The sequence below is a fragment of the Pipistrellus hanaki genome (genome assembly GCF_964339955.1).
Source record: "Pipistrellus hanaki genome assembly, chromosome: 3".
Classification (NCBI taxonomy): domain Eukaryota; kingdom Metazoa; phylum Chordata; class Mammalia; order Chiroptera; family Vespertilionidae; genus Pipistrellus; species Pipistrellus hanaki.
In genome coordinates, this window is record NC_140505.1 from 12,662,206 (window position 1) to 12,688,461 (window position 26,256).

The following is a 26,256-nucleotide window of genomic DNA, read 5'->3' on the forward strand; positions in this document are numbered from 1 at the left end:
AATTCAGTAATTTAATTAATATAATATTTTTTCTTTGTTGCTCAAAACTACTTCTGATAAACTTCAGTAACATTATCTTTTCTAGTCTTATTTTACCAAAATTTGTGGGAAAGATACTTTGTAGATACAGATACATATGCACATATTGGTACCTGTACATTTTCTTGGAAGTTCAGATGTGTTTGTTTGTTTGTTTTTACATTTTGTCTCACCCTCCGAAATTCTCTTATACACACAGAGAAGTTGAAAAATGTGGCAAGACTTCAGAATCCCCTTATTTTTTCATCTATTTATAATGTGTGATGCTAATATGATTATCAAATCAAATCAAGGCATTAAAAATAGTCATAACATACAAATTTCCTAGAATATGTTATTACCCTGCATCATGACCTTTGAAAATATTAGACCAATTATTTTATATAACTGTGAGTGAACTCATCCTTAATTATCAATGAGGTAATTTATTATTCTGAAATGAAGCAGATAAGGAGTAATTTGATTTTCAAATAATCCTAATTGAATCAGAAGTACCTTTTCTTGAACTCAAAAAACATATTGCCAATATCTAATATATGTTATAGAAATAATATCCACATATGTACTATTTCACATAGGTCTTCTTATATTTGTTGCATAATCAATATTTTCTTATAGCAGAAATATTAAAAAATTATATATTCTTATAATATTCTGTAATTCAGTTCTACAACAAAGGCATTATCAAGCAAGTATGTGAATGAGTCTTTATTCTATTTCTGTTTTTTCCTCCAAGAAAGAGGTCATATTTTCCCTCTGTCTTTGGCCAGAAACAATTGATTTTGTTTTTACTTTGTTTATATTTTCCATTTTATCTCCTTTGGCTGATATATAGTGACTAATTTGCTTCTATTCAGTGATTTACAGACCTAAATTATATTGGGGGGGGGGGAGAGACAAATATGGCACCAGTCTTAATGTTTTGATTTTTTCTTTTTGTGGTAATATTAATGTCACATAAATATATCAGTTTATACACAGTGTTTTCAAATTTTTATTAATCACAACAACTCTGCAAGTACTGTTGTTATTACTATTTTATAGATAAAGAAGATGAGGTAGAAGCCAAGAGCATGCAGCTTTAGTAAGTGACAGAGCCTATATTAAAACCTAGACTTCTGATAAGTCTCATTCTTTTTGGCCACACAGCAGATCCCCACGATAGAACACATAGCTTAGCGGTGTGGGCCAACACAACTGCTTACTCTTGACTGATTTATCCCTCTAAGGTCTCAGATGCTATAAACTTAATTGCAAAGCAAAAACTAATCTCATGCATAGAAAAAAAAAATACACTTCTCTTTTTAAGAGTAAAAAACATTCCCTGGAATTGTTACTCTTTAAAGCCTGGGACATTAAAATAATTTAGCAAATATGGTAACATGTACTGATGCATCATAATTTCTACCCTTGTTATTCTACCTCCAGTCCCAATAATAAGTCATATTATCTTGATTTTAGGATTGGGTAAATTGAACTTCATTAAAGATTCTGCTTCTCAAAATAACCCCCAAAGTTTGTTGTGAAGTTAATAAAGTCATAATTGTACATGTTTTAGTGTAGGTCCAATGAATATTAATTGATTAATTTTGCCATGTTCCAATGGCAGACTTTATATAGTGTGGAGAACTAAACTGGTGCTATAGTTCTATGAAACAATAGATCTAGATTTGGCCTGAACATTTTGTTTGTTACTAGTGTTTCCTACAAGCAGAATATCTATACTGATAATAGAGGAATATGCAAATTGTCTGGGATGCTGTCACAGTAACAGTAACGACCAAATAGCAGGCTGCGAGGGGCTACCAGGCCAGCTGGGGGAAGAGGGACAGTTAGGGGTGACGAGGCTGGCAGCAGGGGCAATAAGGGGTAACCAGCCTGGTGGGGGGCAGTTAGGGGCAACCAGGCTGGCAGAGAGGGGCAGTTGGGGGCAATCAGGCCAGCAGGCAGGTGAACAGTTAGGAGCCAGCAGTCCCAGATTGGAGAGGGTGCTGAGGGAATACACACACACACACCAGAGTGCACAAATTTCATGCACTGGTCCTCAGTACTATACATAATGCCCTATTGTTTGTGAGGCCTGTTTTATGCAGAACAGGTCTTCCATCAGCTTAACCAAGGGATGACTTTACCATGAGGAAATATAGGGTGTTCCTTTCAAATATGCTTTGAGGAACTTCAGTCCGGGTTTAGACAACCCTCCCTTCCTTGTCCTTCAGTTACATCAGGAAGTTACATGACTGCACAGCAAACATGCAGTTATCTGGAAACGATTTTCTTGTGTGCTCACATTGTTTTCTCTACAAATAATAGAATTCCATAGAAAAAAGCATTGGGCCAAGACCGGTTTAGCTCAATGGATAGAGCGTTGGCTTGGGGACTGAAGGGTCCCGGGTTCGATTCCGGTCAAGGGCATGTACCTTGGTTGCGGGCATATCCCCAGTAGGGGGTGTGCAAGAGGCAGCTGATCGATGACTCTCTCTCATCGATGTTTCCAACTCTCTATCTCTCTCCCTTCCTCTCTGTACAAAATCAATAAAAATATATTAAAAATAAATAAATAAATAAAAAATAAAAAATAAATAAAATCCATTCTTTAAAAAAAAACAAAAAAAAAAAAGAAAAAAGCATTGGCTCTACATGTCTTTGATTTCCATATTCTCTGAATATGATTTTCCTTTTTTTAAAAAAAAAAAAAAGTTACATTTGAACTCCAATAAACTTTAGATAGTGTCTATATCCATTCTATGCCAAATTTTCTCTAATCATGTATTTGTCATTCCTAACCATTCAGGAACTCACATTTAGTTTGGGCTCCTGTGTGCTTTGTTTTATATATTCTAAATAAAGCCATGTTTTACATGGCAGAGAAAAGAAAGGACAAATTGGAGGGCCATTCCCCACTGTGGCTTTACATTCCCCCTTTGAGCAATTTGAGTCTTAGAAAAAAATTATTCTTCATTTTATAGTACAGGTAAGAAAATGATATTTTGTAAGAATTTCTCAGGAATTTAATAATAAGACAGACATCAAAAAATTCAATTATATATGAAATAGTGATAAGTGCTAAATGAAAAATAGTATAACCACTTTAAAAAAAACAAAATTAATTTTAGTTAGTTATTTTACTTCAATAACTTTTCTAGAATCATGGTGCTATGGAAATTCCATAGATTCGATTTAATCTATGGCTCTGCCTTCAGGGAAAACAGAGATCTCATTTTTGTAAACGTCTGTGCAAGAGATTTCAGAATCACAGAATCACTCTTATGCAGCCATTCCAGTAGAGATTCAGTATAATTCAGAAAACATCATATGTAAATATATTGTTCTAAATATACTATCTTAATTCTCTAAAATACCAATTAACCTGGGTTAATTGATGGTTTAACCAAGTAACCAATAATTTACTTCTCAGAAAAAAAGACAAAGCCAAGAAGATCAGCCTCGTGTATAGTTACGATTTCAAGCAGCTTCTAGGCTGGGGAATGCATGTGTACTCCACTCGCTCTCTGACCCTCACGTACTTCTTGAAACTAGAGGGTGTGATGTCAAGCTCAGATTATTGGAAGCAGAAACACTGCAGGAACCAAACTTTTTCAAGAAAGACTGCATTCCCCAGCAGGCATGGCTCAGTACTTGAGCATCAACCCATGAACCAGGAAGTCACAGTTCAATTCCCAGTCAGGGCAGATGCCCGAGTTGTGGGCTTGATCTTCATTAGGGGGCGTGCAGGAGGCAGCTGATCAATGATTCTATCTCATCATTGATGTCTCTCCTTTTCTTTTCCTCTCTCTGAAATCAATAACAACAAATTTTTTAAAAGAAGGAAATATCGCATGTGGTCCTTATACTGTATTTGCGATGGTAGGAAAATATCCTAATTCACTTTACAGTGATTGTAAACATTGGTTGAAATTAACTTTTAACTTTCACTCCCCTTAAATTTAAAGCTGCGTTGAGAGAAAATTGCAGTTTATTTCTATTTCTAAAATACTCTGGTCAATCAAGCTTTTACCATGTGTGATTTAGAAGTCATTAAAAAAGCAAATTAAAACAATGTTTGCTGTTGTTTTACTGAGGCTGAAGTCAACCTAACTGGTTTGAGTCTTCAGAAGTTACACTCTGGCTGTGGTCACATTCTCAATGCGTTATGTCAGGAAACAGACTAGCAAAATAGGAATAAGGCATGGAAAGAGTAACATTAAAGCCACTTCAGCCACGGGAGAAGGCCTGACCCGATGCCAATACCAATATTTTATTTTTTATTTTTTTGGAATGTAAAAATATTTATGCTTCTGAAATCTTAGAAATTTCAAAAAATAGATTGTATTTTTAAACAGAAAGTGGAACTTCCTGAGCCTTATGGTTTTATATAGTTGTTTGTTTTTATTTGTCATTTGTTTCTTTATTTTTCTGTCTGTATCATTCCTAAGTTAGAACTTAGGCATTTTCATTTTGGAGACATTCAGTAGTGAACAGAATGCCGCTAAGTGGACAAATCAAGTGTACGGATTTCTTTCCCCTTCTTGATCCTCCATAACAAGAGAGCTGTTTTAACAAAACAATATGGAGGCTCAAGAAAGTCCTCAAGTTGGACATTTTTTATTCTCAACCTTTTCCGGAATATTACCTTTTACTGAGCCAGACTCAAGAAAATACTTTAAGGCTTAGAATTTTTTCTTTATACACCTAGCCCAAGGCTTCCTAGCATCAGACCTCTGACCAAAAAAGAACATACAAACTGGAATTACCACCTAGGAGAAAACCACATTTTCTCCTCTCCATCACTATTTTCCATATTCAAAGCAAAGAATGTCTTTTTTTTTTTTTTTTCATTCAATTCATTGAGATGACATTGGTTACTAAAATTATATAGGTTTCAGGGGTACACTTCTGTAATACACCATCTTGTATATTGTATTGTTTGTTCACCAACCCAAAGAATGACTTTTTAACAAGGTCACCATTGCTCACAAGGCCTCAGTTTGATAATTGAGAGACTTATTTATGCTTTGTATTTGTATTTAGGATCAACTCAGAAGTAAGTGCCACATGGGTTATCTTCTCTTGTTTACAAATACGTTAAGCTGAGACTAACGCACGCATGTACTTGCCAGGACCTAGGGTGTAGGTGCCAGAGTGTTGTCTTTACCAGGCATTCTCTAAGTCACCCCATTACTGTTACAGTCAGCATATCGAGAAAGAGGAAACCGCAATAGAAAAACCAAGGTGGTCATCCGGTGCTTACAAAAGAATAAAAATTTAAAAGGTGGGCTTACTTATAAACCATCAATCCCCATAATAATACTCCAGCATAACCAGTGCAAGACCCTGCTATTAGAAAGCTGATAGTAGAAGCCAGAAAACCAAAAGACCTCTGTGACCAGAGGAACCCAGCTCAGAGCAAGTACTAATGAGTGCAAGGGCTGCTCTTAGGCTCATGGAGGCTTATTTAAGCCTTTTGGGGCATATCTTTCACTTTCTCTGTTCTCCTTTTCATATCTATTCTTCAAGCCCATCCTAACCTCATTTCAAAAATGCAGATATTTCTCACGGAGGAAATCCTACCTGTAAGGCTGGCTTGTTTCTATGCTCATGACAATCTACTTGTAAGAAAAGTTATTGAAAAATTGTTTTTCAGCCATTGTGCCACGGAGTCTGGAGAAAAGTTTAGTAAGTAGACAAAGAAAAAGAAAAAAGACAAATAGGGAGGAAAGACAGATGTATGTAATCCTAACCTCTAACTAGACAGTCACCTCATCTCCTCCCCCACGTCTAGTCACACATCCGGGAACTGGGACCTAAAGACATGAAGCAGAAGCATCACGCCATGCAATAGGAGGGTCCCCAGTCAGCAAAGAAGTCATGGGGAGCTCTAGCCAGTTTGGCTCAGTGGATAGAGTGTGGTCCACAGACTGAAGGATCCTGGTTTCAATTCCGGTCAAGGGCATTACGTCAGTTATAGGCTCGGTTGAAGTCCCTATCCTTGCGTGTGGGAGGCAACCAATCGATGTATCTCTCTCACATCGATGTTTTTCTCTCTGTCTTCCCCTTAATGGAAAAATATCCTCAGGTGAAGATTAACAAAAATAAAAATAAAATTCTAAAAAGGAAGTCATAGAAAAAGGTAGCTGCTGACTAGTTTGAATGTATGGGCTTCAAAATTATTACCTAAATTAATATTTTCTCAGAGTTTACAGAATATGTAGCATTCTATTAATGGAGGGTGGTGTGTAAAAGACACACAGACTCAACGTCCATTTAATAAGATAGACCTTTATGTTCAGTCCAGAGTTCACAAGTATTGAGTTGAATATCTACTCAATTTTTTAAAAATATGTGAATATAATCTGCTAAAGCACCACCTCAGCCAGATTTGCCAGGTGGTGTTTGTTTGTTTGTTTGTTTATTTGTTTGTTTGTTTTAGTAGCAGATGAGAAGGCAAAACTCAGTCTTGGTTTTAAACATTGGGTAATAGAACAATGTTCCTTTCTCTTCTATTACAAACAAAGCCTGATCAGTAAATATAGACTTCATACACTTATGTTTATATCAGTCAATAAGCATTATCTACAGCATGAAAGATACTACACTGGCATTGGGAGGACAAAAAGAAAGAACTCTCATCTTTAAGAATCTTAGAGTTTAATTAGAGAAATAAGACATAATACTTAAGTATATAATAAGAATATATGAAAAGATTTTAAAATAATAATGTATATCAAATAAGTACTGTACTAATAGTGGTAACATTTCCTAATCACACCACAAAGGAGAAGTGAGAAAAAACACCAAAACCCAGGCAACCCCAAGATTCAGTAGAATTTCTTTCCTGTAGGTCTCTTGAACTTTAGCTTTGCTGGGAAGAACCTAGATATGAATAGAACTGACTATACCGAGGTTGATGTGATGACAGATTGATCCAGTCTGGGGATGACTAGGATTCCATTTATCCCACAGGCTGGAGCCCAGGGCAGGAATGTGTTTTTCTAGGACACAACTCCAGCCTTGAGAAGCTCTTTTAGCCAACTCAAGGATCTGTACCAACATTACCTTTTTTTTTTTTTTTTACATTCAACTTTATTTTGTATTGGTATACAGTATAGTGGCTAGACAGTAATATATAATTTACAAAGCAATTCCCTTCATAAGTCTAGTAGCTACCTGGCAACATGCATGATTATTACAATATTATTAGTCAATAATATGTTTTCTATGCTGTATTTTAAGTCCCTGTGAAGAAGGTGAAGGGATTAAGAAGTACAGATTGATAGTTACCAATATTAAAATTTTTATGTATGTCTTGACATGAAAAATTTGTGAAGCTCTGTGAGACCCGCGGAGAGTCATAATACAAGGAAGTGATGCTTTGAGGAAAGTCTGGGAAGAGAGGGTAAGGGAGAAGGTGCTTGCTTGTTTGTCTCCTCCTTTATAAAGACTGTAATGAGCCACTTCGAGGCGGGAAACAGATCCCTCATCTTTTTCCCAGAGCTTTGTTGTGTCACATAATATTTATTTAAAACTGAATTGGATGAATCAATGTCTGGATCAATGATTCACTGAGTAAGTGTCTGCTTCCTCCCCTCCCACTCACGCTTCAACTCACCCCAGTCCCACCCCCACCAGGTTTCCACATCTGCCCTTGCTGGTGTTTGCAGGGACTTCCTCAATTTCCATGCTACTAGTTCAAATGACTGCATTTTTATTCACATCCTACTTGATGTTGGCATCACTTCCATCTCCAGACTGTGCCTCTCATTTAAAAAACAGTCTCTTGTTTCAGCTTCTGTGACATCATGCATTTCTGGTTTTTCTTTCCTCTCTGATCCTGATTAGTCCATCCTATTGGCCCTTCTACTTGGTCCTTAAACCCACATCCAATCCCAGACCCACTCTCACATGACAAGGCCTCATTTCTCCAGTGTGAGGCCCCACCCAATTTAAATTTCAGCCCCGACCTCTCTTCTGACCTCTGCACTCCTATAACCAATGGGTTAGGTCTCCGAGTTGTTTCTTCTTGAACTTATCTGACACTGAGCTGAGCTCAGTCCATTCCTCGTGCAGTCCTCTCTACCTCCAGTGCCTCCAGTACTCCATCAACTCAGCTTCATGTGATAGGAGCTAAGCATCTTCTTTGTCACTGCCTCTCCCACACTCCCACCATCAGTCCATCACCAAGTCTCTGCTGATGATTCTGCCTCTAAAAATGTAAGTTAGGCCTGACACTTCTCCTCATCTTCATCACTAGCACTGCATTTTATTTCCCAAACTGTCCTGTCACACCTATTAATGCTGAGTCTTCCAATATGTTCTACTCAGGACTGGCAGGGGCATCTCTGAAAACTGCAAATCAAATCACGTCACTCACCTCCTTAAAAACTATAGGTAGATGCTCAGTGCTTAACATAAACTACAAGGCATTGAATAACCTGGTTGCCACCTATTATAATTCTATAGCATCATTTATACCATCCTTTCCCGTCACTCATTGAACTCCAGCCATAGGTTCTGTTTTCAGAACTAAAATCAAACCAGTGTGTGCCCTAGCCAGCTTGGCTCAATGGATAGAGTGTCAGCCTGTGAACTGAAGGATCCCAGGTTTGATTGCGGTCAAGGGCACATGCCCAGATGCAGGCTCAATCCACAGTAGAGGGCATGCAGGAGGCAGCTGATCCATGATTCTCTCTCTTCATGATGTTTCTGTCTCTCTCTCCCTCTGCCTTCCTCTCTGAAATCAATTTTTAAAATGTACTTAAAAATAAAAGTAATAAATAAAATAAAATAAAATAAAATAAAACCAGTGTGTTCATCTAGTTCAGCAATTCTCAAAGTATGGTGTCCAGAGTAACAGTGGTGACATCACCTGGGAACTTAAAGAAAATATAAATTCTCTAGCCCCATCCTAGACCTACTGATGTACTGAATCCGAAAACTCCGGGAGTAGACCTCCACAGCTGATTCTGATGCACATTCTACTTTGAGAACCACTGATCTAGCGAAACTAAAAAATGAATTCCTGCAAGACCTACTTTTACTGTTTTTTCATTACTTAGACACATCTGATTTGTCAGGGTCTTTTGGTGGATTTAGTGAAGGAAAGATATTGGAGGAGGCTAGTGCTGCTTGTCCAACTTGGTAAGTTGGCTCCTGGTGAAATAGGGAAAACCATAGGTGGATTTTAAATTGTGAGTGACAAGACAAAATTATCTGTACTTTTTTGTGAGACTTTGGATGTTCTATTATATCATGTCTCAACTTGGGTAGCGGTCAGCTGATACTCACAAAACTATGGTCTAAGTGCAAGCAAGCCTTCCTTAAGCAAAAAGCTGGATCCTCTTACTGTCCAACATTACCTTTCAGTGTCTTGAATCATTAATAAAACTTGCATGTGTATGTCTTTTTCTCTCAAATCTCAAGTTCACTGAAACTAGGCATTGCACTTCATAATTTTTCATGTTTTCCTCATTGCCTTGCAATACCAAGTTTTTAATAAATATTGAATGAGTAGTTGACAGGGCCACTTTCTTTGCTTTCATTTGGAATAAATATAAACCACTGCATGTTTTAAAATGTGATGCAAGAAGACAATATCTTTTCCCAGAGAATATTTAGTCGTGACCTTCATCTGTGAGAGTGCCGGAGTTCTTTTCCTAAGAATTCTTAAATCTCCATGGTGTTTTCCAAAGAGTTACAGCAGCTGTTTGTCTTCACATGAAAGACTGTTATGTACTAAGAATCATTCACTGACAGCCGGCTTCATTTATGTCCCTACCTTCCCATCAGGCCTCAGAAACCACCCACTCGCCAGCCTCCTTTCATGTAGCAGAGCAACATTTATGGCCTCCTGATGTTTTTCTATGACTGTACAAAACTACTGCCCCAGAACATGTTTAAGTGTTTGAGAAGTGTTTTAGAACCATTGTGCAATTTAGTAGGACTATTGGAAGCAAGAAAAAAAATTTTTTTCTATGTATCACATTATCCCTTCTTGCCGTACGAGAAGGAATCCAACAGTCTCCTTGAGGGACTGGCTCTGGTCTGAGAGCCAAAAGCTCATTAGCCTCCCTCCTACTTCCTCTCAGGGCTTCCAGGGCTCTAAACAAGCTATAAAAGCAAAAACCCAGGGCCGACTGCTCAGCTTCTGAGATTTCTCTTTCTTTGTTGGTTTTTCCCCAGTTGTTTTATAAAATGATTGCCATAAGTTACAGGATCCTAACAAAAAATACTCTGTTATGATCCTCACGTCCAGTGAGTGCCTTCGTTGGGTCTGTTTTCTACGTAGTTCATTCATATGCCTACGTAATTTCAAGAAACTCAAACATTTCTTAGAATTTAATGCTTAAATCAATTATTTGAAATATCTTATAGTAAATAACCTTTATACAGCATCACCAAAATACTGACAAAAGACTATTTGATACCCTAATAGTTGCCTTGTATACATGGCATATGTGTGGAGCATATAAGACATACAAACATAACATCTTTGAGATTTATCAAAGGAAACATCATTGTGATTGCATTTTGGTTGGTTTAACATAGGCATGTGTATGTCTGTGTGTGTGTGTGTGTGTGTGTGTGTGTTTTAATTTATGTCGGAGAGAGAAAGGTAGAGGGAGAGATAGAAACATCAAAGATCAGAGAGAAATCATTGATTGGCTGCCTCCCAAACACTCCCCACTGGGGATCGAGCCCACAATCCAGGCATGTGCCCTAACCTGGAATTGAACCGTGACCTCCTGGTTCATGGATCGACTCTCAACCACTGGCCACACCAGCCGGGCACATTTTGGTTGGTTTAAATTGCAAATTTTCAAGTTCAGTAAAGGCTTTACAATAATTTGATGTATAATATGATTCTAATCTGAAAAATACATATATTCAATTTTTCATTTAATAAGTAAAAGTACGTGGTTTGAATTTGGTTTGGAATGTAAGGGCTTACTCATATTAACACAGAAAACTGTATTATATTGTTAAAATTGGAGCTTATTTTAAAGTCACTTTTAAGGAATTGCCCTAGAGACATGTACTACATGTTTCCCAATAATATGAGCTACTAAAATTATTTAGTTTGCTTCCTATGGTATCTCTTGAGAGTTCCCTTGTTAGCACATTTGAGAGAGAAAAACAACAAAAATATTATTTTTCTCAATATGTTTTTATTGATTTTTACAGAGAGACTAAGGGAGAGGTATAGAGAGATAGAAACATTGATGAGAGAGAAACATCATCAATCGCTGCCTCCTGCATACCTCCTACTGGGGATTGAGCTCACAACCCACGCACATGCCCTGACCAGGAATCAAACCAGCAACCTCTTGGTTCATGGGTCAATGCTCAACCCCTGAGGCACATTGGCCAGGCAAAATTTTTAAAACATGGTTAGATTTCTCTCTAATGTAAGACAGAAAAAAAAATCCAGTCTGATTTGCCAGACTTTGCATTCACTGTTCTCCAATAACAGACTTATTCCTACTCTGCTCAGTGGGACCTTTCATGAAGCCACAAAACTAGATGTATTGAGATACAGTAGCTGTCTCACATGTATCTATAATAATCTATAATAATAAAATCGTAATATGCTAATTAGACCTGACAGCCAAACAACCTTCCGGATGTCATTCTGGACGTCCTTCTGGACAAAACCGCTGCAGCAGGGGCCAAGGCAGAGGCGGTTAGGGGCGATCAGGCAGGCAGGTGAGTGGTTAAGGGAAAACAGACAGGCAGGCAGAGTAGTTTGGGATGATCAGGCAGGCAAGCAGAGGCAATTAAGGGCAATCAGTTAGGGGCAATGAGGCAGGCAGGCGAGGGGTTAGGGGCAATGAGGCAGACAGGCAGAGGCAGTTAGGGTGATCAGGCAGGCAGGCAGATGAGGTTAAGGGTGATCAGGCAGTCAGGTGAGTGGTTAGGGATGATCAGGCAAGCAGACAAGCAGTCAGGGATAATCAGGCAGGCAGGCAGAGTGGTTAGGAGCCAGCACTCCCAGATTGCGAGAGGAATCCCGGATTGAAAGAAGGTCAGGCTGGGCTGAGGGACACCCCCTACTATGCACGAATTTTGTGCCCTGGGCCTCTAGTAATTCATAAGCTAGCTTGCTGGATTGGTCTGCACTAATACAACACTAACGTAACTTTCTATTTTTTCAAAGTCTACAATATGTTTATAATCAGAAAAAAATATTTATTTTCAAAAGGAATAATACTACTAGCTTTAAAGGAATAATACCACTAATTATTTTATGCCTTATAGGATTACTATAAGGAATAAATAAAATACTGAATATAAATATTCAATAACAATAAAGATTTCATATGCATTACCTTATCTCTGTACATATGTCAATATGGTATAAAGACCATATGCCTTACCCTAGCTGGTTTGGCTCAGTGTTTAGAGCGTTGGTCCGTAGACTGAAGGATCCTAGGTTTGATTCTGGACAAGGGCACATACCTCAGTTGGAGGCTTGGCCCCTGGCCCTGGTTGGGGTGCATGAAAAAGGCAACCAATCAATGATTCTTTCTCACATTGATGTTACTCTCTCCCCCACTCTCTTCCACTCTCTCTAAAAATCAATGGAAAAATATCCTCAGGTGAGGATTAACAACAAGAACAAAAAGATTATATGCACGCATCACATTTTGTTGAAAAGTCTAAGTTCCTTAAGGGTAGAAATAAAATTTTTTATTTTATATGTAATTCCTATTTTTACTTAAAATGTAGAGGGGAGATCAATAAATATAAATTAATAAATGATGACCATCTGTCCAAGCAGAATGCTTAACTGCAAAGAATGATGAAAGAGAATAATGAAGACTAGGACCAGCTTTCATTAGGACTGTCACACACACAAAAATAATAATAATAATAATAACATAAAATGGTGCTATTGAATTGTAACAAGGGGAATTTGTATTCTTTAAATTAAGGGTAAATTAATGTCTTTGAAGATCAAATATTCTTAAAAAGGAGGTCTAAAAAACCTAGCTCCTTAGGAAATAAGATGGATTTAAATTTAGATATAGTTTTGCAGATGTATACAAAAGATAGCATAAGTTCTAGGGCTGGAGAATCTGTTTCCAATGTGTCTCGTTCATGTGGCTGTTGTAGTGTGAACTATGTAGGGGGACATGACATAGGAACTAGTTTATACCAGTGCAAGCTGTCCTGTGATGCCTTTTAACACATCCTGTCAGAAGTCACACACCCGGCACTTCTGCCACTCTCTAGAAGGGAGGGAAATGAGGCTGCATCTTTTAAAGAGAGTTGTGTCAAAGAATTTGTGGACAAATATTAAAACCATCACACTAAGTTCTATGGGTCACACCATAGAGAAATCATCTGAGGTCTATGCAGTAAAGAAATATCACTTCCTAGATCTCATATGGTTTCAGTTTGGCTAAGATATGTTCTGACAGACATTTCAGCACAAATGAAGAATTACTTAAAATTTGGAACTTTAAAGATAAACTAAGTTTTATAACTAAGAAAGCTGTAACCTAAAGTGTTTTACTTTGGTAAGGCTCCAGGACTAGATCTGAGGTCTCTAGAAGCCCAGTTTTAATCCTTTGGGGTTTATGATATGTTAGGATGTCAGATCCATATGAAATCAATGTAAAAATTTAAACTCAAGTTAACATTTTGTGTCCAACAAAGTATGTCTTATAAGGGGTACAAGTAGATAAACATACTAAAGTACTTGCACTTTAAGTAGAACAAAGATATAACTATAACAATTATTTATCAATTGATCTATGATTATCTTTCAAAGCAAAATTAATCACAGGTATTCAACAGCAGTGGCTACCAGTTAAAATAGCCCATAGATAATATCTTAAATGTTTTGATTAATTAATTAAGCATTTAATTAAAGCAATTTTGATTTTTCTATTTGAAATGTTATTTATCATAAAGAAAATGTACTACTATTGTGTGTATTTTTGAAGTTCAAAGCCCACTGTAAATAATGCAATTGAATAAAAATATCTGTTAAGGTTTCCTTCAATAAATATTTAATTTTCAGTACTCAGTGTTCCCAGAGTGAAGACTAAGTGGAAAGGTACCATTTGTAAATAAAATTTTTGACCCATATACTAAAGAAAAGAGTTGGGGAATTAAAAATAGGCTTACAGAGAAAGTAACACTTTTACTAAATTCCTATAAAAGACACTTAAAAAATAGGTCATTTCTTTCATCTGGACCATGTGGATTTGTTTATTAGGAGAGCCTGCAGTAACCACCAATTTTAAAAGTGTTTCTTTCTTATTAAAAACAAAACAAATAGATAATAGATATTTCAGAAAATCTTCCAGTTTTGCTGAGAACTAGATGAATTATCCTTCAGATTTAGGGCTCATGTGATAGTAACTTCCTATTTTTTTTTAAGGGGCATTAGCTAATTGGAAAGAGAATAGGGCCTCATCACGGAGGAAACATTCTCTACATCACTAAAATGCACTGATAGCTCAGTGCTCTCACTTTGGAAAAACTTTATCATCTCTAGTTTCTTTATTGAGTATTTCTTTGTTTAACATAAAGATTAATAAGCCTGGGTGTTTAAAAAAAATATGTAATTCTTTCCTAGTATTACATTTTTCATTTTACATAATTGGGATACTATCCGTTTTGGGGAGAAACCCTGCAGCATTGTAATCCTGAAAAGGGGGAAGTAGCAATATTGCTTTTGTATTTTTTATTTTAAATTGTGCTACCAAATATTTTACTTTGTTAGTTACAGAAAATAGGCCACTGGATGAAGTTGTACCCAAAACAAAAGTTAAAGTTACTCCCCAAGGAAACTAAATTCTCTCTGGACCACAGCTTAGCTCCTTGACTTCCTTTCTCAACCCTCTTTCCAGCCTTCTAAAGTCCTGATGCAAACTCCTTCCCTTCCTTCTATGTTCTCTCCCCCGTTTGGCCCCTCCTAGTGTCTTTAATTCGGCCCTCCACTTCTGTATTTCCACACACACACACACACACACACACTGTTCACAGCCCTCACAGATGTGAGCATTAGTTCTGTAGTGATACTGGTCACAGTATTGAAAAAAGTCATTTTGTTATTTGTGGAGAGTGCTCTTTGTCACCACCTATTGCCTGGAGAAGTGGGCTTCTTGTGATAGCAAGAGGGGGGGGGGGGGAAATCTCCTGAGACTGGCATGGGAGAATGAATGGAATTTATTTGCTTAGAGTTAAATCCCTGAGTTTCCAAGATCCTATTTCCTTTCGTCCCACCAAGGAAGAAGTCCCATTCTGCTTTCAGCAGAGCTGGGATTAAAGCTGTTGTCCAAAGTTTTCACTACATGTTGGGACACATTCCAATCCAGCATCAGGATAGCTTTGTTTGTGTTCCCAGTTGTAGTCCATCAGTCCATCGCCTGTGGGGTCAGTCACATGGGTATGGAGGTAACACAGGCAAATGCAAGAGAGCCACAAGAGCCAAGAACACCAGGAGAGTCCCCAGCCACAAGAGAGTGAGATCCTTTAACTGGGGGATTATATAGTCCCAAGTTTTGTGGACTGCAGTGGCCCCATCTTCTCTGGCCAATGATCTTTGTTCCCAGGTTTGACTAAAAGACACCTTCCCTTCTCACCCAGACTTTACTGTGCATGTGTCCATCTCCTCCTTGTTGGACCCCTTCCCCCAATGATTTGCAGGGAAGGGACAGGTGGTTCCCTGAGGAGTGTGAAATTGCAGCTTCCCGGTAAAGCTGCCCTGATGGCCATGCCTGTAATGACTGGCCTTCCCTTTGCTCATTTTTTATCCTATCTAATAAAAAAGTAATATGCAAATTGACCTTCACTCCAATACAAGATGGCTGCCCCATGTGGTCAAAGATCCTGCCCCCATGTGGACACAAGATGGCCACCACAAGATATCCAGCAGGGGAGGGCAGTTGGGAGGGACCAGACCTGCAAGGGGGAACAATTGGGGTGATCAGGCCTGCAGAGGAGGGCAGTTAGGGGTGACCAGGCCAGCAGAGGAGGGAAGTTGGGGGTGAACGAGCCTGTAGGGAAGGGCAGTTGGTGGGGGGGACCCAGGACTGCAGGGGAGAACAGTTGGGCGGGGAACAAGCTTGAAGGGGAGGGCAGTTAGGAGCAAACAGGCTGGCAGGGGAGCAGTTAGGCATCAATAAGGCTGGCAGAGGAGTGGTTACGGGGTGACCAGGCTGGCAGTCAGAAGCAGTAAGGGACAATAAGGAAGGCAGATAGGCAAGCAATTGGGAGCCAGCAGTCCTGAATTGTGAGAGGCATGTCCGACTGCCCGTTTAGGATCAGGCCTAAACAGGCAATTGGATATCCCTCAGGGGGTCCCAGATTGGAGAGGGTGCAGGCTGGGCTGAGGGACACCCCCCACCATGTGCGAATTTCATGCACTGCGCCTCTAGTTTATTATAAAAGGGTATGATTCAGGAACAAGCGGGTGGAAGGAATGCTTACGGCATGGTTTGAGGAAAGGAAATGGAGCTTCCATGCCTTCTCCAAGTAACCAAACTTAGAAAAATTTTCATTTGTTTATCGTCAATAAACTCTCTAAAACCCTTCCTTCTGAGTTTTTATGAAGGCTTCGTTGCAAGGTGTGATTGATTAAATCATTGGCCAATGGCAACCAACTCAACCTCCAGCCTCTCTCTCCTCCCTGGAGGTGGAGGTAGAGGGGAAGGGTGGGACTGAAAGTTCTAACCCTCTAATCACATGGTTGGCTCCACTGGCAACCAGCCCCCAGCCTTAGGTGCTTTCCAGAAGTCACATCATGAACATAACAAAAGACACCTTTATCACTGTCATCACTTAGGAAATTCCAAGAGTTCTAGGAGCTCCGTGCCAGGAAGCAGACTAACTATATTTTTCTTATTATAAATCACAGTATCACTCCCTTATATCCCCTCCTGGCACTCCCCATAGGTCCAACCTACCTGGATGCCATGGGCATGGGATAAGTTCATACAAAGTACTTCCATATAAATTATCATCCAAACTGGGACACTTGTGAGAGTTAAAGGAATTGCTAAAATTAATTGTGATTGCTGCAAAAACGCAAACCAAAAAAATATGCTACTCAACAATTACATAACCATTATAGTTTTGTTGTTTTTAACACATTTTTTATTGATTTCAGAGAGGAAGGAGAGAGAGAGAGAGAGAGAGAGAGAGAGAGAGAGAGAGAGAGAGAGAGAGAGAGAGAAACATCAGTGATGAGAGAGAATCATTGATTGGCTGCCTCCTGCACGCCCTCCACTGGGGATTAATCCCACAACCCAGACATGTGCTCTGACCGGGAATTGAACCGTGACTTCCTGGTTCATAGATTGACGCTCAACTGCTGAGCCACGCCATCCGGGCCATTATAGTTTATTATTATTATTATTATTATTATTATTATTATTATTATTTATCTTTATTGTTGAAAGTATTACAGATGTCCCCTTTGTTTGTGTATTTGTTTGTTTCTCACCATCATAGATTTTTATATCATATGATAAATAATGGAACACCCTGCTAGGTGTTCCATTATTAAGCTTTCTTCATAATTAATTGTCTATACACTCTCTAGCAGAACTGCTCCTCCACTTGTCATAACATAGTGAGAAGCTAGAAAACTCCAGGACAAGCAGAATAGAGAAACTAAGACTAAAAATAGTTAAACAGCAGTTTGCAGCCACCTAGTAAAGTCTATCTTCCTTAAACCAAGGACACATAAGAGTAAGTGGTTTGCACTTCTCTCCAAGCAGAGGGAAAATAGTTCAAATCACCTCACCCTACTTAGGAAGACAGATAACAGAAATCCATTCAATTCCATCGGCCAACTATACCCAAGGACAGACAAATTAACAGAGTAAAATCTCACTTTGGCACAGCAGCATAAAGCTGATGAATATTCTATTATCCTCCCCCAAAACCTCCCCTAGACACTCAGCCTTTAACCCTTCTGGAAACAGAGGTCCCTCCAGGGGATCATGGCCATGCCATTCCCTTCCCCCCTTCTTCCCTCTAAGGGACCCCACGAGACTTGTAACAAGGAGAGCAATAGGCAACTGCAGCTTGTCCCGGGCTAACCTCTGACCTTATCTCCAAGGCCCCCTTTTCTCAGACTCCTCACTGAGCCGAAGCAGCCCAGCCTGAGCTCTCCTCTTAGTTCTTCTATCCCTTTCCCTTTTGCACCGTCCGAAGTATATCTTTGCTGCAGCCAATGAATTCTTACATACTTTGCTAAACTTTGTATCTTGATTGAAGTCTTTCCCTCAAGAAAACAAGAACTGAGTTCTGGTCGTCTCCCCAGTAATATCCTCTGTGCCCACATTTCATATGCATAGTTCACACACACCTAACCCACATTTCCCTCCTGCCCCGCAGGCTCTGAGTATCCTGCTGGCTCCAGCAAGCACCAGAGCAAAACTGGCAGGCACACCAAGTGACCAGTAGGACAGCAGTGCCAGACACTTTTGTCACCACTGGAAATCAGGAGCTAGCTGGCCCTAAGCACTTGTGTCTGGGTGTACTTTGTTAAACCAGGGAGCAACCTGCCTGCTGTTCTTAAAAGGGAGATGTTTTTTTTTTAGAATACATCTGGAAAGGCTTGGGGAAAGAGTCTGTTTATCACTAGTCATTACATTAAAGTGAGAACTGTTCTCAGCACATGAATCTCACACCCTACTAGACAAGACCATAGGAGCCAGAAAGAAACCCACCCTGACTGACAGTGATACAGCTATTTATGATTTAGGGCACATGTGTCAAACACAAGGCCCGCGGGCCAAATCCAGCCCGCCAGGCCTTGCAATGTGGCCCGCACCGCGCTGTCATCACTGCACTCCGCTGTCAGTTTATGACATTGTCAGTTTATGACTGTTCAGTAAACCATTCGGCCCGCGATTTAGGCTGGATTTTAGATTTTGGCCCCTTCTCTGATTGAGTTCGACACCCCTAATTTAGGGCATCAAAAAATGAACATTACAAAACGAAGCATATGCCGAAACCAGTTTGGCTCAGCGGTAGAGCGTCGTCTGCGGACTGAAAGGTCCCAGGTTCAATTCCGATCAGGGGCATGTACATTGGTTGCAGGCACATCCCTGGTAGGGGGTGTGTAAGAGGCAGCTGGTCGAAGTTTCTCTCTCATCGACGTTTCTAGCTCTCTAGCTCTCTCCCTTTCTCTCTGTAAAAAATTAATAAAATATATTTAAAAATAAAAAAAACGAAGCATATTCTTACCATACAATTTGCCACTTCCCTCTTGGTATTTACCCAAAGGAGCTGAAAATGTAAGTCACAAAAACCTGCACGTGATGTTTGTAGAAGCTTTCTTCATAATTAATTGTCAAAACCTAGCAAGAACTAAGATGTCCTTCAGTAGGCGAATAGATAAATAAACTGGTACATTCGGACAATGCAACATTATAGTCCATAAACGTGGGTAACAGTATAAACATAGTAACAAATAATAAAAATGCCCTGACCAAGAATTGAGCAGTGACCTCCTGGTTCAAAGATCGATGCTCAATCACTGAGCCACACTGGCCAGGCTATGTAGTCAAATTTTTATGTCACAATGACAGATCCAACCATAGGAATAGTTTACACTTAGGGAGTTCTGGGACAAGTACTGTGTTAATCCCCTTTTGTGCAGTATCTCAATTAATCCCCAAATAACCTTGAGATGTAGGTATTATTTCTTTCTTTTCTTTTCTTTTTTTTTTTAACAGATGAGGAAACTGAGCTCAGAGAATTCTAGAAACCTGCCAAAAGGCACAGAGCTAATTAGTGGCAGCAGGGAACCTAGTACTTGTTCATACCCATCATTTTCTCTTTTAGCCTTCAGTCTTGAATTCGCAACTAGATTTCTTAGTTTTACAGCAGACCTTCTATTTCTTTTAGTGCCACCAGAGCTCTTGGTAAAAGACTGCACATGTAGTGGTTACTCAATATGTGTCTGTTAACTAATTAACTAGAACTGGGCCCAAGAGGCTGGGGATCTGAGAGCCCAGCACGTAGCTGGCAGCTGACCATTCCAGGAGGAGGGAGCAGCAGCGTTCAAGCATTTTAGAGCAAACAGTGCGGGAGTGATAAACCAGAGCAGGACCATTGCCTTTGCAGTGTCCTTCCGATAGCGAGGACGAGGGCTGCACACCACCAGAAAGCTGACTCCGGCCAGGAAAATAAGGACTGGGCCAAATAAGGGAAAATCCATTAGGAGGGCTACTAGGAAGAATGAGACGACATAAAGGGTTAGCGCAGAAGGGCCGATGAATTGCTGGTTAGCGCCGTCCAGCAGGAAAAATAAGCAGTCATTCTGAGGCAGTGGCTTACTGAATAAGTCACCTGTCTTAAACGTCATCTTTCCTTACATGTAGTTATGTGAACGTGTACTATGAATATTACAGCCAAATGTTTAAACCCATAAATGTATGTGCTTTATTTTTATTATTTAAAGCAAGTCAAGTGAAAAAAAGAAATGTATGTTTTTTTATGTTTTATATTTTCTTAATGATGTATTTTTTCATTGCAGTTTACATTTAATATTACTTTGGACTAGAGGCCCCGTGCACGAATTTGTGCACAGTTAGGGTCTGGCTGGCCCACCCTGATTGGGGCGAGGGGATGTGGGAACTGCCCCAGCCCCTGATCAGGGTGAGGGAGGGGCCAATCAGAGACAGGACCAGCCGGGGGAAGGGGTCGTGGGCAGTTGCCCCTGGTCTAACTCCCGGTCGAGGAGACAATTTGCAGATTAGCCTTTTATTATACAGGATTGTATACTGCATAGTGGTCAGACAGTTATATCTTTTACAAAGTGCTCCCCCTACTATTTCCAAGTACCCACCTACCACCATAGAGAGCTATAACAATATTATCGACTATATTCCCTATATATAGCTCTTTTTTACATCACCATGACTATTCTGCAACTACCCATCTGTACTTCTCAATCCCTTCACCTTTTTCACCCAGTCCCCCAACTCCCCTTTGAAATGTGTTTAAATTTAATATTTTTAAAAGTATTAAATAAATAGTTTATAGGTATTAAAAGTGCTATCGTTTGGGAAACAGGACCAAATAATATTAAATTCCGCCTACCAAGAAGAGCCTATATTTTCTTAATGTTTTGAAATTAGTTTCTATGAAGGAATGATGACTCTCAAAGCTAGAGAAGTATTTTGTAAACCAAAAGGGGCGACATCAGATTGTCAGTCAGACACAGCTTTTCAATGAACTTCTTTGTTCAAATGAAAGCAAACAGAAATCATTGACTGGCTAATAATATCGCAGACTGGAGTGATTTCAAAGGAGTCTTTAAATAAAGAGATGGAAATAAACCCATTTTCCAATGCACCTTTTTTTCTGTTGTCTTTCATGTCTTCCCCCCCCAAAAAATGGGGAGGCCCAAACCCTTCCTGCAGCCCATGGTACCCACAATGGGCTCTTGTGCCCTCGTCTGAGACAGAGGCCATTCCATCGCTGAGGGAGGTTTTCCTGAAATTTCTGAGGACATAATGACCCCTTTTTAAATTTCTCTGTAAGATATTTTGTGGGAACAAAAGTGAATGTTTTCCAAGGAAAGGAATATGTTACTCTGCCACTGGTTCCTGCAAGTTTTAGAAAGGCAAATGGAGGAAATCTCTATAGAAAAGGACAGAATATTCCATAAACTTCTATGTGAAATCACTAATATGTTTTAAAACATGCAAAACAAGCACTGACTGTAAAGAGAGAAAATTAATGATATGGCTTTTTATTTTAATGCGAGATGAAAATGAAACCCTTCACGGAAACATTCAGTCTATCATAGCTGCCTATTGTTGGAAGGGGTTTGCTTTCAAAGTCCTTTTAATGGTAGTATTCTGTGAGCCTGATTCAAAAAAAAAAAACTGATAGAAAAAAAAATATATATATATATGAGGAACATAACATATTAATAAAAATAACATATTAAAGGAGAAAATCATTCTCAATTTTCACCTAAAATCATCAAGAAGAAATTGAGAAATTGGATCAATTAGAATGCTTCCATTGTCATTAGATTTAAAAAGATCCAGATACAACATCTATTACTTAGTTACTGTTTATGTCAGCAGCTTCCAGGCAGTTAGTGGAAGGTCCTAAAAGGTGTTGGGCTGTGGTCCCCCAGTAAGTGCAGAAAACCGTCCTAGCTCAGATCAAAAGAATCAACATGTGTCTCCAACATTTCCGCCAGGCATGTCCAAATCAGCATTTCCCCAGCCATTTTTTACATCCAAAAACACAAACAGACTCACACACAGCCCGAGCTCCCACACACAGCTTTTAAAGACCTCATTAAGAGAGAGCAAATTGTTTCCTCTCCTCTTACTGAAAAAGCTCTTTCTTGAATGGTTTTTTAAAAATTCAGCTGTAAAACACCTTCGCAGATGAACTTAAATGAAAATCTTTACATGCGGAGGGTCAGTATGACCATACCAAAGGTTGTTATTCTATCATTTGACTATCATGAAGAAGAATAACAAAAGGCTATGAATTATTTTCTCTCTCTCATTTGGAAGTTGTTAGTAGATTTCCCTTTGTTCCATTGAGAAATGAGAGAAGAAAATATGAAGTTATAGCGAACCCATATGGCCAGCAGGAAAATCCTGTTTAATTGCTTTATTGCCAGAAATGTTAAATCACTTCCTGAGGATACAGTTCAAATGAAACATGTGGCAGCTATTAACAAAAGCCCCTAATGAATTCCAAAATATGCCTTTTATGGGAGCTTTCTCATAAGCAGCAGGCATACATGTTACTTAAACTGTACATACAAATATGCATTTGGTATTTTAATTCCACAGATGTTTGATGAACACTTGCTCTGTACCAGGCTCGCTAGCCAGCCTGCATGGAACGTTTCTTTCTGTGCAACAGACATAACACCAAGGAGCCTCAGGACATGGACCCCAAACCTAGCTGTTTCTCTTCTCAGATGTCAAAGGGGGAAAGAAAAAAAAAAAAAAACTTGACCAACACCTCCTTCCTGAAGGTTTGAGGCCCAAGAAAACCAGTTCATTTTCACCTGGATTGTCCTAATTATCTACGATATTCCTATTTCTTTTAACAGCCCGTCCATGGTGATGTTAATTATTGTCATTTAGCATCCACTGCATGGATTTATTTTTTATCTTTTCACACATCTTCTTTAATTGGATATGAATTCCACAAAGAAGAATCCTTTTTCATTAAAGGTTGCTGTACATGTAATAATTTGGGGCATCTAATATGAATCTACAAATAGCTATAATTAATTGAGAAACCAAGTGTCAGTTTTGTTTTTTGATTCTATATTTAATTTCTTTCATCCCTGGGAAACCTCACAAATTCAATCAATTATTTATAAACCATATTCTAAAGAGACAATTCTACCTCAAATTCAAAGGTAGAATTCAGCTGATGGACATCTAGCTCATATTCCTATGTGCTTTTACTTAAAAGAGAAGTTATCAAATTCTGGGTTACATTAAACTTTGATGTTCCTTGCTCTGTCTCATAATGTGGCCATCACAGTTACTTAATGGAAGTTAGCCTTGGTAGCTTAAAGAATCATGAAGAACGTTGAAGTGATTTAATGTAACTGACATTGGCTCCATGGAGTATTAGCACTGGCTGTATGAAGGCTAAGATATTTTTGCTTCATAGCGCAGCTCATCAACATTTTATTCCGTATTTATTTATTCGTGCTCGGTTGCATACTTTGTAATCAAATAGAATAAAATAAGGAAGGCCTGTCACCGGTCAAGTTGTAATGTGGAGCAAGGCACTCAATTTGCCTTACATGCCTGAGCTGTAAGAAGAGAGAGCTTACTTAGACTTTCTGTCTATCGCAGTTATGCCTGCACAGATATTTTGTTATCTAAGGCAGTTTCTTATCATGGGAATCTCTTCCAACCTTTCTGCTCATTAGTGTTTTGAAATTAGTGTGAGTGACCTCAGAGGCCAGTGTGCCAGTGGTTGGGACACCTCTCCCAGGACTGACTGTGGCCTCACACAAGGTGCTTTGCCCCCCAGAACTTCATTGGGCTGTTCTAAGGATTGAGTGGGGTTATGGAGTAAAAGCTCAAAACTTTGCCTTGCACATACTAAGAATGCAGTAGGAAGTGTCAGTTAGCTATTGGTATACTAAGGAACTTTCTCATTGAACATCCTTTAATTACCTATCACCAACCTTGACAAGCTTGGCAATGAAAGCGTTCCTGTTTTGTTTTGTTTTGTTTTTGTTGTTTATTTTCTTTTCACAAAAAATAAGTCCACTTAAAAGCTGTGATCTCTTGCCCAGCTGACACGGCTCAGTGGTTGAACCACCTATGAACCAGGAGGTCACGGTTCAATTCCCAGCCAGGGCACATGCCCAGATTGCAGGCTCAATCCCCAGTGTGGGGTGTGCAGGAGGCAGCCGATCAATGATTCTGTCTCATCATTGACATTTCTATCTCTCTCCCTCTCTGAAATCAATAAAAATTAAAAATTAAAAAATTTATATATATTATATATATATATATATGACATAGAATGGATTGAATGTCATTTTAAGGCATTCCCAGTAGTCCCTGAATTTTGTTCCTGTCAATAGTTTGCAAGATGGGGCAAGGCGTGTGTCTTTCCAAAAAGACACATAGAACAAAACAAATCACCATAACTGTAGGGTGACATCGCTGAAAAGGGAGAAAATAGCTTCCCTGAAGAATAGAACCGGAGTTCTTCCAGAAGGGAAGAAAATATCCAATGACCCTGCTGAAAAGGAAAACATGCTGAGGAAGATGCTTACAGCCCACTCGGTCCTTCTGATGCCCTGCCCTCCACGTGGGACCCTCCACTCTGCCACTCAGTCACCTGAGAGTCTCCCCATGGCGGCATCTTTGGCAGTGTGCAGAGCTGATGCTAACACCAGAGAACAAGGCATGAGTGGCTGTATGTAGGCTGAGGTTAAGTCTCATTTAATCTCACTATATACATCGACATTGCCAAAGCAAAACCCTTGGATTTTCTATCCATATTAAGACTTTTCCCTTGTTTGATCTCTAAATTCCCTATTGATCTCTAAATCCTGTAAATTCCAAGGGTGAGGATCTCCCCAGTAATAAATATCTCACAACAAGATAGGTGTCTTGGATATTTGATATTTCTGGAAATGAAGATTGATGCTTTTTCCTTAGGCTGATCTTTAACAGAGGTTCATTGAGCCTCTCTCTCTCTTTCTCTCCCTCTCTCTCTCTCTCTCTCTCTCTCTCTCTCTCTCTCTCTCTCTCTCTCTCACACACACACACACACACACACACACACACACACGCACACACACACGCACACACATGCACACACATCAAAATTAGTTACCATATGTCTATTTTTCCTACTCCAACTATAAGGACTTTGCTCCTTGAAGAAGGGGAGAAACATCACTTGTGGGTGTCTTGTGAGATCAATGGCTGTAAGGTAGAAGGCGTCAAATCCCAGTGGGTCAGACACATTTGTAAAACATTTCCAGTACAAATCAGTATCTTCGTGCTAACTGTATTTTATACATGAATAACTGAGGTGAATGGGAACCAGAAGTCCAACTTCCTAAAATATTTTTAGAGTCTCCACAAACAGTAGAACTAGACATTTATACTACAAGTCTTTTGTAAGCATCTCATTCTAAACTCTGTTTTGTAAAATAATGGCAGTGATAGGTAATATGCTGGAAACTGAATGTCTAACCCTCTCATGTCAGCGAGGTTTAGACCCATTGGCCCAAAGCCCATAGTAACTAACAGAGCAGCTACCTTTGCCTGAGGACCTCGTATGTTTTCTGGAAGCTACCATAGTCCTCTCTGCAGCCCGGGAACCAGGAGTGGTTCATAGAGGAAGGTCCTGGGCAGTGAAGAAATAACAGAGATTTGAAATGGAGGAGGCCGAGTAAGCAATTTACGCTTTTTGACTCCCGAAGTAAAACAAAGCAAATGAACTCCAACGATTCTACCCAAATTCAAAGAGTGTTTTATCTCATTGATCACCAGTCTCTTTAAGGGCAACATGAGTCTGTCTTCATAGAAGAAAACAATTATATGATGATTTAGAATTATCGTAGATGGATCTAGTAACTTTGCTGACAGTTTCACAGCTCTCATTTTCCTTTTCTTTTTCTTTTTAGCTTTGTTGAGGTATAACCTATAATAATAAAAGTGTAATATGCAGACCGACTGAATGGCCAAATAGCGGAACGACCGGAGGACCATG

At 39.2% G+C, this 26,256-nt stretch overlaps 1 protein-coding gene across 1 annotated transcript in view; it reads left to right on the plus strand.

Annotated features, from left to right (window-relative positions):
- DLC1 (DLC1 Rho GTPase activating protein) overlaps positions 1–26,256 on the plus strand; it is a 366,141-nt gene that overhangs the window by 140,634 nt on the left and 199,251 nt on the right. The gene's annotated exons all lie outside the window — the stretch shown is intronic.